This window comes from Pogona vitticeps, chromosome 6, assembly GCF_051106095.1.
Source record: "Pogona vitticeps strain Pit_001003342236 chromosome 6, PviZW2.1, whole genome shotgun sequence".
NCBI classification, from domain to species: domain Eukaryota; kingdom Metazoa; phylum Chordata; class Lepidosauria; order Squamata; family Agamidae; genus Pogona; species Pogona vitticeps.
Window position 1 is genome coordinate 49,361,938 of NC_135788.1, and position 16,252 is coordinate 49,378,189.

The window sequence follows — 16,252 nt, forward strand, 5'->3', positions numbered from 1 at the left end:
TTAAACCAGATCTCTCCCTCTCCCTTTGTTTGTTTGTTTGTTTGTTTTTGGATGACACATAAGCAGCTATCCTCCTGACCATAGCTGGTCATGGTTTCTGAGCCCTGATGTAAGGATTTGGAAGCCTTGACCTAGAGATAATTCCTAGAGCTCTTTGTATTGGGAATTTCCTAATGGCAAGGGTTTTGGATCCAATGAAAACTCAGAATCAAGTCACACAATACATTTACCATGCACTTAGAAATGATGCTCTCTCCACTGGTGAAAAATATGTGATTGTTATAACACATGATTTTTTTTCCACTAATGTATGTTGTTGTTTTTCATCTTATATACTTCCACGTAATGCTAAAGCACTCTCTAGCCAGTTTAAAACAAAATTATGCAACAATACATTGCCCATAGTGAGCTTGGCACTCATTTTATTGACCCAGGAAGGATGGAATGCTGAGTGGCAAACTGATTCCATCGGATCAAACTCGGGTCAGCAGCAGAGGCTTGAACCACTGCGACACGGGGCTCTTCTGAATTTTGTATTTCAGCCTGTGTTGTTTCACACTTAGTCACTGAAGGCATGGCTTTCATTTGCAGGTGTAATTGCTGAAGGATGCATCTTTGAGGAAATCCTGTTGCTGGATGAGAAATGTATTAACAGCAGTGTATACACATATCCTTTCATGTCTATTTTGACCCTCAGGAAGCAGTCTTTCCCTTTGCTGTGGTTGTGGTTAAGCTTTAGTAAAAAGAAAAGAAGAGCTGTAAAAGGGAAAGAAGATTGCACTAGCTGTAGGGAAGGCTAGAGAGCAGTGGAGAATCAAAAATGTACTTTTGTTATTTTAGACAGCTCAAGAGAAAAACCTCAAGCTTTTTATTGAAAACATTCTAGAGGTGGGGAGAAGAATAAATCTTCTCTGAGTTTATAATTACTGTAGTATATGGAAGGATAGTATCTGTATCCTAATTGCTGTGGCTGTATTCCCAGATATATCTAACCTGTGTCTGCCTCCAGAATGATAAAATGTGGGAGGTATGACAGTATAGCACAGTATTACTATCAGTGTACCTCATACTCCCCTGTGACTCAGGGGAATATCCTTGGAGTTTGGAAAACACATGTACAAAAGAATCTTCTCAAATCATTTAGAATCTTGTTGGATTTTTTAATTTTTATGGTTTTTGTTTCCTTTTTGAGAGAGAGCTGCTATATACTGGATGCAGGTGTCAGCTCTCCCCACAACAAAATGTTAGGGTTTTTTAATTTAATGTTGTGTTTGTACACAAACACAACATTAAATTAATGTTGTTAAATTAAATTAAATTAATGTTGGGACGTGGTGGCGCTGCGGGCTAAACCGCAGAAGCCTGTGCTGCAGGGTCAGAGGACCAGCAGTCGTAAAATTGAATCCACGCAATGGAGTAAGCTCCCGTCGCTTTGTCCCAGCTCCCGCCAACCTAGCGGTTCGAAAGCATGCGAATGCAAGTAGATAAATAGGTACCACTTCGGTGGGAAGTTAACAGCGTTTCGTGTCTAAGTCACACTGGCCATGTAACCACGGAAGATTGTCTTTGGACAAAATGCTGGCTCTATGGCTTGGAAACGGAGATGAGCACCGCCCCCTAGAGTCGAACACGACTGGACAAAAATTGTCAAGGGGAACCTTTACCTTTACCTTGTACAGCTCCATTTTTGGACTGGAGAGCGAAGCCACTGGCTCAAGACCTGCTTGTACATGTATTTATACATCCAGCTGTGTATACACATGGGAAAGCTTCCACAAACGTATTGCCTTTAGCTAGGGCAGGGAGTCTGTTGAACGTTTATTTATTTATTTATTTATTTATTTATTTATTTATTTATTTATTTATTTATTTATTTATTTATTTATTTATTTATTTATTTGAAATATTTTTATCCTGCCTTTCTCCTTAAAGAGGACCCAATGTGGCTTATATCATTAAGACACAATATTTAAAAGCTAAAAAACAGTAGGTATACAAATATTAGAAAGAAACCAACAAGTCCTACACAAAAATGGTAAACAAAATCAATACCAAAACATAAGATTCAAAGCAACAAGGCACAACAATCCACAAAAAAACCTCTCTCAGACAGCCAGTCACTAAGGGAACAACTGTCTGAAGAGAAAGATCTTCATTTGCTTGTGGAAGGACAACCAGGATGGGGCCAGCCTGGCCTTCAGCACTGATAGACTTTAGGGAGAAACATACAGAAATATAAAGTAGTAGGAAGTTACAGTTAGGGTTCTTATTGTGAAAGGCTGCATTTCTTTGAGCAGGGTCACATTAATGAAATAAATTGGATCCTGGATCAGGGCTTCTGAATTCAGCTTAAAGTCATGCGGTGGTTATGTGGGTTTTGTGCCAGCGTGTACAACCTCTAGCCTCTTTGGTTTCATTTTGTTTTTTAAATTCTTGCCTCTGGTATAGTGAAAGAATGGAAGGCCACATAGAAAAAAAAACCCTCAGAGTTTTCCTGGCAGCCTGACACATGTTCAGGGAGACACACATCTCTAGTCTCCATCCCTCCAGCAGCTCCTTCACCACTCACTCTGTGTGTGTGCATGTGTGTGTGTGTATATCCCTCTCCCATTGCAAGCCTCGTCTGTTTCAGCTCTCCCTTTGCTGAGTCTGGGCTGGAGAACTTTGTTTTTAGGTGTCCCCCACACCTTCTTTAAAACTGGAGACAGGAGGAGGAGAGGGAGGTCAGATCTGCCCTTATGCTCTTAATGATGACTGCAAGGAAACATCTATTTAAAGGTGTTTTTTTCTGCGAAATGCCATTTTATTCTTTCGCTATACCATATGCAAGAATTTTTTTTTTTAAAAAAAAAAGAGGCTTGAGCAAAAGTTGGTAAGGGAAAGTGCTGCTGGGCGAGGTAGTGACAGTGATCTTTATTTACAGCAACAGAATTATTTACATTTTGTGGCAGTTCCTTACTTTTTGTACTCAGGCCATTCCTCCTACTCCAATCTGCTTTTAAACCTCCTCTCTCCCTGGACATTTATACCTTCCTCCCAAACTGACATCCTTAGCTCCTCCCCTTTTCCTTTCTCCCCTTCTTCCACTAAGCAAATGTCTACCTTCCCTTTCGTTTCTTCTACCCTTCTTGTCTCTTCTATTAAGATTTCTTTCTCCTTTGACGCCTCCACTCTACAACACTCTCTTTTCTCTTTAGCCACTGCTACTGTCAAGGATGGCTCACTTTCTTTCAGCCGTCACAATATGCTAGCACTTGATTACCCTGAATGGCTTACCAACCAGGGAAAAGTGGTTATTAAACAGCCAGCAGGAGGGCTCCTGAAAAATTAATGCTGATATATGGGGAACAGATTTAAATGAATCAATTCCACATCTGAGTTAAAATAAACAGCCCTACGGTGGAAGAATAAAAAAATTCGCTGCCACTACATGCAGAACAATGCATATAGAATAACAGAAATACAAGTGTAATTTTCATATCTTTTTCTAATGTTTGAGAGGAGAATCTATTACATCCTCGGTCAAGCCAGGACACTCCAGTTGTCCCACTGTAATCCAAATGCATGTGAATATCTTGATACTCTACAAAGAAAGTGGTTAATCTCACATTGTACCTCTACGAACCCCAAAATGTTGGGATTTTGTTTTTATTTGATATTTGGTGTCTTATTTGTTATATTATACAGTGGTGCCTCGACTTACGAACACCCCTACCTACAAACATTTCAACTTACGTACAGCGCCGCTTTGACTTGTGAGCAGAGCTTCCACTTACAAAAGAAAAAAGGCAGGGGAAAAAGGCGGGAAATTCAAACCACTGCCTGCACCGCTGCTGGGAGGCGAGCCGCCGGACCATGCCGGCCGGGCTCTACCTCCCAGCGCTGGGTTCGTCCCCACTGCCTCCATTGCCGGCATGGTCCGGGAGGCAGAGCCTGGCCGGCATGGTCCAGTGGCTTGCCTCCCGCAGCGGCGGAGGCGGAGGCAGTGGGGTAAGGTGCTGCTTTTTGCTTTTTTAAAACTTTTCCGTTTTTATTTTAATTTTTTTTTTTAATGCTGGAATGGATTAATCGCAATCCCATGCATTTCAATGGAAAATGGTGCTTCGACTTATGAGCATTTCCACTTACGAACATCGTCTGGGACAGATTAAGTACATAAGCCGAGGCACTACTGTATTTACATTGATTGTTTCATTTGATATAAACCGCCCAAAAGTAGTGCCCTGCACTAATTAGATGGTATACTAGTTTATGAAATTTCATAAATGTGTATATCATCCAATTAATTAATTAGTTAGTTTGCACAGTACCAGGTAGAATCAAGATCACTTGTTGTGCACTATGAACATTAATATGAATGTGTTCTGTTTCTTTTCGATAAAGAGCACTTCTGGTCAAACATTTTATTTAACAATTACACTTGATGTTAATAGTACTTTAAAATCTCCATTTTGTTCCTTATGCCATTTATGGGCAGACCATGACTTAAAAGAAAGAGTGAGATAGTAAGTAACAAGGATTTAGTTCCATAACTAGATAAATATGTTTGAAATGATGTGCCTAAAGGAGTTCGGTATGTGTTTTGTGAATCAGAAAAAGTGCCAAACGTCTTCTGAAATTTAGGGGAATTCCAAGAACAGTGTGTTTTGAATATGGGAAACAGCACTGCATACCAAAGACTTCAACGAAAAAAGGTTCATTAAAAACTGGGTTAATGAAACTTAACCAATTAGCCTCCAAAGCTGTGATGCAAGAATGACATCTTCATACCCACAACTGAAAACCAGCCCTATTCTATCTCCTTCAAGGTTTCTGAGGGATTCTGGGTCTGCCTGTCGAAGTGGCAACACAGTTCATGAAATGGCAAGGGTGAGAGTGTCTTTGGTTTCCAAAAAGTCATCCATTCTTGTTTGGTGTGCAAGTTCCCATAGAAGCCCTAGGGTTTTTCAAGTCATCAGCATCCTGTTTTCATGACCAAAAACTTGAGGTTAAGGAGCAACTTTTTGTGATCTCACAGAGGTAAGGAATGCTTAGAAGGGAAAATGAAACTGCTTCTGGGCGAAATGATTGTGGAAGCAGCACAAAAGGTAGATAAACCCAGCATTGGGCTCAGACATATGTGCCGTTCACTCCTCATGTCCCTTGCCTAACTTCCCAAACACAGAGCACACAAACGCAAACTAATACGCCTTTTCACCCGCTGCCACCAGTTGATCACTAAATCAACAGACGTTACTTACGGAAGGATAGAGATGAAAGTCCAAACTTCACTGTCTTTTAAATAAAACTAGTTTATTGATTACAAATGTTTGATAAATAATCATAAGTAACTTCTACAGGTTTATTTATCATCAGTATCAACCTTCTATTAGTTATAACAGTTCTATTTCACTCTTCACTCTAATCACACCTCAGATCTCCCTAATACCACACCCTATCTCTCTCCCCACTCTCTTCTCCCTCTTGACTCCGACTGACTCTCTCTGACTCCACCTCTTTTACATATCTCTCGGCTCCGCCTCTCAGCAATATTAGGCTGCAACATGAATATGCATGACCACTTAACATAATAAGGGTGAATGCTACATAATATAGAATTGGTAACCTGTTAATCAGCTGGCTGGATAGCTCAGTGAGCTGAATATCCGACTGCTGAGCCAGAGGGTGGCAGCTCAATTCCCCACTGTTGCTCCTGAGGGAAGAGCCAACCTGTGTAGCCTTGGCCAAGCTGCACAGTCCCATCACATACGCAGAAGAAGGGAATGGTAAAACACTTCTGAGTACTCTATATCTAGAAAGAATTGCAGCAAGTTGAAATTACAGTGGTGCCTCGCTTAACGAGTGCACCGTTTAACGACAAATCCGCATATCAATGCATTTTTTGCGATCGCTAATGCGATCGCATTGCAATGTTCTCAATGGCTGAAAATCACATCGCGATGTTTGCAGAACAGCTGATTGACGGTTCCAAAATGGCCACCAGATCAGCAAAATGGCCACCCACAGCATTTTCGCGCCCTGCCCTTGCTTACCGGGCAGCTAAAATGGCGGCCGGATGGGGGAATCTTCGCTTACCGGGTTTGGGGTTTCCTCCCCCGCATAGCGACGAATCCGGATAGCGACGTTAATCCTGGAACTGATTAATGTCGCTATACGGGGCATCACTGTAACCTGACTGCATGTTGTAATTATTTTCTAACCTGCAGCCTAGTGTGAGAGGAACCATTTTCTGGCAGCTAAACAGGTAGACAAATGCACCCAGCAACTACAGTGATTTGCTGCCATTCGCGGTAAGGTTTATCCTGCAGAGTTTTGAATTTTTGATTAAATTCTTCTAGTAGTGGACCAGAAGAAATTCACAGAAGAGATTACCCACTATCAACATTTGCCCAGAATGTTATAGTTACCTAGAACACTCTTTCACCTCTGATTTTTATCTCCTCTATGAGAGTCACTCATTTGGAATTCATGAATTTATTGATGATATTATTGTTGATGGCTTAGTTTATATAGCTCTGTCAGTTTGGTTTGCATAGCTCAGTGATTTTCACATGTCCTAACATTACAGTTACATTATTTTTCAGAAACTACACTTCTCCTTTCCCACCACCAGCAACACCAAAAAAATCAATTCATGATTTCAAATTCGAAATAAACCCAAAAAACTTAATACACATAATTTTAAATTAAAGATAAGCACCACGTTCATCTTGCAACAGCCTGACTACCACCACTAATATGTTCCATAGAAATTTGCTTATATTTTTCTTCATGGAAATCCCAGTTTTCCAGCCCCTTGGAATTAGTATGAATGGAGTTACAGGCATTTTGGTTTTTCAGTGCAGATCAACTGGGAGCCTTCCAAATCAATCTGGATCCAAAGCACAAATTAAATTGCATAGGACAAAAATTCTTTAAGACAAAATCAGAATCAATTCTAAAGCCCTGAATTAGTGTATAAGCCAAACTGGGAGGATTCATGTATAGTTCTAGGTAAAGGTAAAGTTTCCCCTTGACATTTAATCCAGTCGTGTCCAACTCTAGGGGGTGGTGCTCACCCCGTTTCCAAGCTGTAGAGCCAGCATTTGTCTGTAAACAGTTTCCGTGGTCATGTGGCCGGTGCAACTAGATACAGAGTGCCATTACCTTCCACTGTGGTGGTATCTATTTATCTACTTGCATTTTTACATGCTTTCGAACCGCTAGGTTGGCAGGAGCTGGGACAAGTGACGGGAACTCACTCTGCCGCATGGATTTGATCTTATGACTGCTGGTCTTCCATCCTTGGAGCACAGAGGCTTCTGCGGTTTAACCTACAGCGCCACCACATCCACTAGTTCTAGTAGAAAGCAAATTTTAGAGAATTATATTATAACAATTAATTGTTTCAGGGCAAACAGATATAAAAACTAGAAGTACAAGCTCTCATTTAATATACAATATACAAATTCCTCCTTAGATATTTGTAATGTTGAGCATCACAGGAATTTCTGCTACTTTTGAATTATTCAGACTACCTTATTCTCACACAAAGACATTATCAAGTGAAGGAAGCATCTTATTTTCACCATTGGCTCTCCACTCTTTTATGGTGACATCCCTGCCTGCAACCCTCATGTCTCATGTTCAGCTAGAACTATTCTGTTCATCAAATAATTGCCTTGTTCTTCACTCTGTCTTGGGTGCCCCTCTCCAAATACCTCTGTGATGTGTCATGTCTCATTTCCTTCAGATCCCTCCTCAAACACCCATGTTTTCCTCAAAATTTATGGCATGCTCTTTTTTTGGTTGGGGGAAGAGACCCAGACAACCTCACACAGGGACTGCTGTTGCAGCCATCTCTCAGGTGAGAACGCAAACAGCATTTCAAATAGTCATGTTATTTTAAATTCAACAAATTTAGAATGCAGCTTACTGCAGGACAAATGTAAATGTTGCTAAGCCCTGTGTCTGTAGAAATCAACATTTGGAAAACAGCATAGCACTAGACTCTGTCTCTAGTACAAACTGAGGTTAAAAAAAAAGAATTTTTTTTGAAACCCCATAAAATAAAATAAAAGGGGACAAAAGCATGTTTTAATTATTATTTATTATTTTGTTCTGTTGAAGTTTTTAAATTTGGGTCTGTGACCACATATACGAGGGGGTGTTGACAAGTATTGAGCCTTGCCCAGAAAAAAATGAGCTAGGAAGCTATAACTGCCACACTCTTCTACATATTCCCCCAGGAAGTCAATGCACTTGCAACATCTGTCCTGCAGCTTCTTAAGTCCTTGCAAATAAAATTCTTCTGATTGCTGGTGTAACCACTCATTTGCAGCATTAGTTGCCTCCATAACACTCCCAAATCGTTGTCCCTTTAAGTGTTTTTTGAGTTTGGGAAACAGATGGTAGTCAGGAGGAGTCAGGTTTTGAGAATAGAGTAGATGGGGCATCACTTGAAAGCCTAAGGAGGTCAGTTTTGCCATTGTTTCACCTGCCGTGTGCAACAGGATGACACCTTTGGAGAACTTTCCTCAACGTTTTGCCTCAACTTCATCAATAAAGCACAGTAATAGTTTGCATTGATGGTTGAACCATTTTGGAGGTAGTCCACCAGCAGAACTCCCTTCTTATCCCAAAAAACTGTTGCCATTTGCTTCTGCACCGACCTTTGCACTCGGAACTTCTTTGGCCTAAGGGACCCACTGTGCCTCCATTCCTTAGACTGTTCCTTTGTCTCAGGATCATAACATGTCTCATCATCAGTTTGCCCAGGAAATCTGACTCATTTCTTGCAAAATGTTCCAAAACAGCCACCAATGACTCCACACGTTTCCTCTTTTGTTTGGTTGTCAAAAGTTTGGGGATCCACTTTGCTGCCAGCTTCCTCATTTCCAAGTCGTTGTGGATAATGGCACCAACTCTCTCACATGATATTCTCAAATATGTAGCAATACTTTTGGCTGATATTCAGCGGTCCTCCATGATCATGTCATGGATGGCTTTCACATTTGCAGGCACAAGAGACAGAAACAGGCCTTCCACTTGGTTTCTCATTTTCAACACTGAAATGGCCAATTTTAAAACTGACAACCCAACATTCAACTGTTGCATATGAAGGGCCACTGCCACCCACAGTTTGTGACATTTCATCATGGATCTGCTTCACACTTTTCCCTTGAAGAACTTATTTATGGTCCTATGCTCTTCCATACTGAACTTTTCGGGAGGTGCTGCCATGTTCACTTTGGACCTGAAAATGAAACATAAGTTAAAATCATAGGTAGTTGATTTTTGCACCATTTAATGTAGACAAATTGCCCAATACATCCTGCAATTTACAGCATCCTAGCTCAATGTTTTCTGGGTAAGGCTTAATACTTGTCAACACCCCCTGGTAAAAAAAAGTGTGGAAAGTCATGGATTTTGTCACTGTTCTAATTAAGACAAGGCTCACATTGAATGAATAGTGGGGAAAACATCCAATAAGATCAGAATAGATTCAGGAACATCAAAAAGAATAAATGTTCTTTCTGGAAGAGTCCTAACTTTTTAAAAAGAAAATCTTAACTAGCAAATCTTAGCAGGATCAGTACTAATGAAAAAGAAAAGAAAAGAAAAAAGAAACTGAATAGTTAAATACTGTCTTATGCCTTAAGTTTTTGGAAGTCATTTATTTCCTTCCTTCCTTCCTTCCTTCCTTCCTTCCTTCACCCATCTATATTAATTCACATTTTCATTATTTATTACTACAATTATTTTAATGTGTTTTTTGTTTAATTTCCTTTAGTGATATTTGTTAGCTGCCATGAGTGCTTGGTGTAGGTGTGGAAAAGCAGTATAAAATAAGTAGACAAATACAGGTACTCATTCTTTCTGTTCTGTTCTTTTGTTTCTTTCAGTTAGGAAATGCTTTTACTGATGTGTGTAGTGAAGAGGAGTGATGTCTTTAAACTAAATGAATGGATGGAAGAATGGTGCAACCCTGGGTAAATCCTGCAAATAGCTTATGGAGGTTAACGAAATCTAATTATTGCTTTGTAGCCAATGAGGCTATATGCAAGAGCATAGATTAAACCCATCTTCAAATTAGTATTTGGCATCTCATGTAAGTATATATAAACAAGCATAAAAAGCATAAAATAATAGTAATAAAATAGTAAAATAAGCATTCTCCAAAAAAGAATCAAAATGCAAGATTAACTTGAAGAACTTAGGAAGCAGGCAATAGGTTCTAAGTTCTCATGGTTCATTTAACAAATTTAGCAATCCTGTATCATATATAGTTATCTGTGCCAGCTAGCAGAAATAGGGACGGTGCATAGAGGGGACATGTTCTTGATCTCATTTGTTAAGGGTCTAAGATATTGGTCCCACAGATCTGCATACAGAGGGCATTCTGTTAGAAAGTGTACCACATCCTTCTTCTTGGCCTCTTAAGGCAGGGGTCAGGGAACTTTTTTTACCTTCTATCCCCTCCAAGAACTTTATATATGCCGACATTACCCCCTTGATTTGAAAGGAAGGAAATCATACATTATTTGAATTAAAAATATTATTGAATCTACACAGACTGTGTACCGAACTAGCAGGATATTTCATCAGTATCAATGGCTGCCAGGCTATGTACCAAACTAGCAGGATGCACCAAATTTAATAAAGATGTGCACTATTTTTGCTGGAACACATTGCACACCAGCCATGGGACGGTATAGGGAGTAGTAAGGTGTCCAACGTGCCTAGCAAGTTGCATTAAATTTTTGCTAGCTTGCAGAGGATTTAATCATCATCAGCTGGCTGCCATAGTGGTGCTAGCAATGACATGGTTGCTAGAGACAGCCAAGGCAGAGCTGGTGGTGGTGGTTCCTACCTCTTTAATCATTCTGTGTGTGGTGTGCAAAAAGGAACAAACTACGCTAAAGGTCATGTCACCCACTCTGGTGCCACAGCCCAATATCAAAGGACCAGTGCGCTATTTTTTATCATCATCAATGGAAAACTCAGGCCAGAGGACTGGAAAAGATCAGTCTACATCCCAATCCCAAAGAAGGGCAGTGCCAAAGAATGCTCCAACTACCGTACAATTGCACTAGTTTCACACGCTAGCAAGGTTATGCTCAAAATCCTACAAGGTAGGCTTCAGCAGTATGTGGATCAAGAAATCCCAGAAGTACAAGCTGGATTTCGAAGGGGCAGAGGAACTAGAGACAAAATTGCTAACATGCGCTGGATTATGGAGAAAGCCAGAGAGTTCAAGAAAAACATCACCCTCTGCTTCATTGACTACGCAAAAGCCTTTGACTGTGTGGACCACAGCAAAATATGGCAAGTCCTTAAAGAAATGGGCGTGCCTGGCCACCTTATACATCTCCTGAGAAATCTATATGTGGGACAGGAAGCAACAGTTAGAACTGGATATGGAACAAATGATTGGTTCAAAATTGGGAAAAGAGTAAGACAAGGCTGTATATTGTTTCCCTGCTTATTTAACTCATATGCAGAATACATCATGTGAAAGGCTGGACTGGAGGAATCCCAAACTGAAATTAAGATTGCTGGAAGAAATATCAACAGCCTCAGATATGCAGATGATACCACTCTGATGGCAGAAAGTGAGGAGGAGTTAAAGAACCTCATAATGAGGGTGAAAAAGGAGAGTGCCAAAAATGGTCTGAAGCACAACATCCAAAAAACTAAGATCATGGCCACTGGTCCCATCACCTCCTGTCAAATAGAAGGGGAAGATATGCAGGCAGTGAGAGATTTTACTTTCTTGGGCTCCATGATCACTGCAGATGGGGACAGCAGCCACGAAATTAAAAGACACCTGCTTCTTGGGAGGAAAGCGATGACAAACCTATTATGACTTGTTGGAAAGATAAGTAAAGCAAATTAAATGTGGACTTTCACTACAAGCTAAAATAACCAAACAAAGGGTACTGTACTACTAGAAGATAAGCTTACTGGAAAAGGCAGCAATGCAGGAAAAGGTGCAATGCATTTGGAAAAGAGGAAGACTGCACATGAAATGGACTGATTCAACAAAGAAACCCACAGTATTTTATTTGGTGCTGCAGTCAAAGCAGTACCAGGAGCAGAAAGACTGGAATTCATATTTTGGGAATAAACTATGATACTCTTGTCTGCTTTGGGGATGAGAAATAGAGAAACATGATTGCTACACACGTCAGACTTCTGCTCTCAGCAGAAACTGCAGAGCTAAATGAAGTGGAGATTAAATTTTAGAAGGTTTTTTTCATGGTTTTAAGAAACAGTCAAGTCTCTCTCTCTCTCTCTCTCTCTCTCTCTCTCTCTGTGTGTCTCTGTGTGTGTGTGTGTGTGTGTGTGTGTGTGTCTCACACACAAACACAAACCCTTCCTCTCTCAGTTTTCAACAATTACTTGCTTCAGTTCAGTATGTCCACTTCCTCTCATTACAGTTAAACAAGCTTGATGAAGCCACTCTTTTCCCCCTTAATTCAACCCTTCCGTCCTGTTTGCCTGTTCCTTTTTTTATAGTTTTGAGTCAGTCTCTCTCTCCCTCATACACACATACACCCACCCACCGACCCATCCCTCCCCCCATTTTCTACATACATTTAAACAAGCTGATGAAGCCACCTGTCTCTCTTGAACCTTCTTTCCCTCTTAATTGCTGCTTTTCCTCGTTGTGCTTGCAGTAACCTCTGGTGGAAGCAGTCTTTCACAAGCCAGATTGACTGTCCAGGGCTGTGTTACAGCTGTAACCAATCAAGCAGCCTTATCTCCAATTTCTGAAAGAACAGATTTACAAGTGTTGCAACCAAAGAAGATAGCAGGGACAGGTGGCTTCCAGTTTGAGGTTCGGCTGCAGGGGGTAGGAGTTGGGGGTGGGGGGTAGCACTCTGCTCATTACCCCCAGGATTTTTATTTTTATCCCATTTGGGCTAATTTACCCCATTCCCTGACCACTGTCTTAAGGCTATGATCAAGTGTGAAGGTTAAACAGAAGCTTCTACTTAGTTCATATATAAAGTGAACGTAATCAAAGGTCCCAAAATGGGGAGGAACAAAAAATAAAATAAAAGGATAATCACCCTGTGTAGCTTGAGAGTAAGTAAATTCAACTGGAATAAACTGGAATAGAGATGGAGAGCACAGACATGACAAGTACTGTCCCATTTTTATAGAAAACACTGTCCTTGGAAATAGGACTGGATACATGACTTAATTTTTTATCTTCTCTGAGTTTCAGGAGCAACCAGAATTTTTGGGAGCTACAAAGCAGAAGGGTTTGTACTTTTAAATATTGACATGCATATCCCTTCCACCTCACAGGTTTCACTTTGGTTTGATGTTCTAGTAACCTTATATGCAAAAAGGTGGAAATGAAATATTGTGGTGCAGTAACTCAATTGTGTTGTAGTGATGGATGGATGAATAGTTTCTTAAGAAAATGACTTTATTATTCCCCTGTTTGGAGAATAATAATATACCCCAAGCCAGAGGTCCTGGTGTGCTACAGATGGCCACAAGCATGCTGTTGTATGTTGAAAAACGTATTTCACTGAAAAGATAATCCATGCCTTTGGGTCACCAAACACTGGATGCAGCTGTGCTCAGTCTTGTGCCAAACATACAATCTGAAAGAGTGACTCATGGATGCTTCTGAAGAACAGTCAGCTTACTGGAATAGGGTAAATCTGGGCTAATTTCACAGTTTCCCTTTTTGCTGTAGCCAAAGTATGGCCACTTATCAGTAAGTAACATATTGTAGGTATCCAAATGACCGTTTTCCTTCACTGTGTGTACACAGAAGCACATTTATCTTCCTTGTGACTGCTTCCACGCCGGAAAAGTCAGCCACTAAGTACATAATACTTAGGCCACAGCCTAGTTGTCTGTTTTGTACTGAGACATATTTTCAAAAGTACATTAAGTACTGCAAAAATTCATCTTGTGTTTGTGGTAGAAATCCAATAAAATCAATAACAATAAATGGTATAAATGCTGGTGTATTTTTATATTTATTTATAACATGTTTTTTATTTCTCTAATTATTTTTTTTAAAATGCATTTTGTCAAGTATTGGAGTACTCCTGTCGTTTGAGGAAGAAAGTGATCAGCTGAGCACTGCATTGAAAGCTCTCCAACAAAAGCAGCAAAGTCAAGTCTCCTTTTCAGCTTTTCTTTCATAGTCAGCCATGAGCAAATCATCAGCAGACAGACTGAGAAGCGAATTGACACATATGGGCTTGATCAGATAAGGCGGGGGGGGAGGTTTCCTTTTGAGAGTTCACTTGTTATGTGCCATCAAGTAGCCCCCAACTTACAGCAACCCTTTGAATGAGTGATCTCCCAAATGTCCTTCCTCAACGGCCCTGCTCTGCTCTTGCATACTCACGCCTGTGGGTATACTATTCAGGGAAGTCACTATTGACTCATAATTTCAGTCCATCTTGTCACCACCCTGAAGTGTTCAGGGCCCTTTCCAATTGTTACCTCCCCAGCTGTTATCAATATTCTTACACTAGAATGGGTACCCCCTCCCTTCTTCACTGTTGCTTTGTCCATGTAAAGAGTGACATATCTGGAGAGGAGATACTCCTAATCATATGTATATATGAGCAGGAACTCTGAATTTTTAGTTCTTGCTCATGTGCGAAGCCCACACATATACAGGAGTTTCTCCTCTTCAGGAATGTCACTCTCCACATGAGGAAAGTCAAGGATATGATTTTATTAAGATACGAATTATGCAGGTTCCCTTTCATTCCATCTTTAAATTGCATATTTCTCTTCGTTGCATTTAACACCCCCCTCTTATTATTATCAATTGAACAAAATTCCCTTTGACTAGACCCATTAAAATCAATGGTATTTAACCCATGATGAAATTAAGCCCCATTAATCAATCAGTCTGCCCTAAGTGAGAGCAACATTGAATCCATTCTGGTTGCAGTTGTTATATTTGTTGTTATCACTTCATATGTTGTTATTCTTATAACATTTGTGACTTTATAATTGTTCATTGACAGTATTTTTAAAATTAGAGCCAAAACCTTAAAAGATTTCAAGAGCAGATCTTCCAACTGCTGCCTTCAGAGCTTTGCAACTGACAAAGGGATTTGGGGAGAAATTTTAGGCCAAAGGCTCCAAAAGCTTGTGGAGGTGCTTATGGGATTTTTAAATTTTTGGTTTTTGGACTCTGTTTTTCCTTGGATTCTTAACAGACCTAGAAGTTTTCGGAGGGTGTTTCAGACACATCTGACACCAGTTTGGACAGAATCTGGATGTGAATCCTTGCTTCTGATAGAAACTGAAAATCACTAATCTCGAAAACACTGATAGTGTCCAATGTATCATAGAGACCAAACTCTTTTTTGAGCCAAATCGCTTCTTAATAACTCATATGACCTGGTCCAGTGTTATTCCACTTCTTCCTAAGAAGTCTCCTCTGGGTAGCTGATTCTTTGTGTCAATGGTTGCTGGAAGGACAAAGTTCATAAAAAAGCATTTCCTGGGAAAGCTTAAAATTTGCCACAGTGAGCGCTTTGCAGTGAACCATGAGAATGAGTGAATCATACTATTCCTTAGAATTCTATAAACCCTCCCTTGTGCAATCAGTAGACTGCCTAGCACCTGCTAATATAAGAACATTACAGAGAACTGCTGGATAGCTCAATGGTCTAGGCTAGGTCTCTGGCTGCAGAGCCAGAGGTTGGGAGTTTGATTCCCTACTGTGCCTCCTAGAGAAGGGCTGGTCTTGCTGATTTATAGGATCCCTTCCAGCTCTGCAGTACTAAGATGAAGATGATGATTAGCATCATATAGAATGACTCTATAAGGCTATCACTGAAACATACTACAAACAAAACAAATAGTCTATCTAAACTTCATTTTTTGATGTTACTTCCCCCCCCCCCCCCATTTCATACCTTGTACTGAATGCACACATTAATGAGGTGCCAGTTCAGGTTTTAATATGGAGGAGACTCCAGAGAGCAAAGTTCCTACAAACCTGAATTGTTTGCTCTGGGATGGATACAAGATTAAATTGCAAAAACTCAATTTATTTCAAGAGCAAACCAGCCTGTCACTGCAGCAGACAAAACAGTGGGTGAAATGTCTGTGTAGTTAGCCTCTATGTCCCCAAAGTAAAATGGAGGAAAATGTTTTTCTAAAATTAAACTGGAAAAAATCTTGTCGTTGGTGGTGTTATGTAATGTTATGCTGGTATAAACATGCTGGGTGTTACATCCAGGTACAGGGAATTATTAAAGTCTATTGC

General features: G+C 40.2%; 1 long non-coding RNA gene across 1 annotated transcript in view; it reads left to right on the top strand.

Annotated features, from left to right (window-relative positions):
- The window catches only part of LOC144583499 (uncharacterized), a 53,493-nt gene that overhangs the window by 19,632 nt on the left and 17,609 nt on the right, over nucleotides 1-16,252 (top strand). The gene's annotated exons all lie outside the window — the stretch shown is intronic.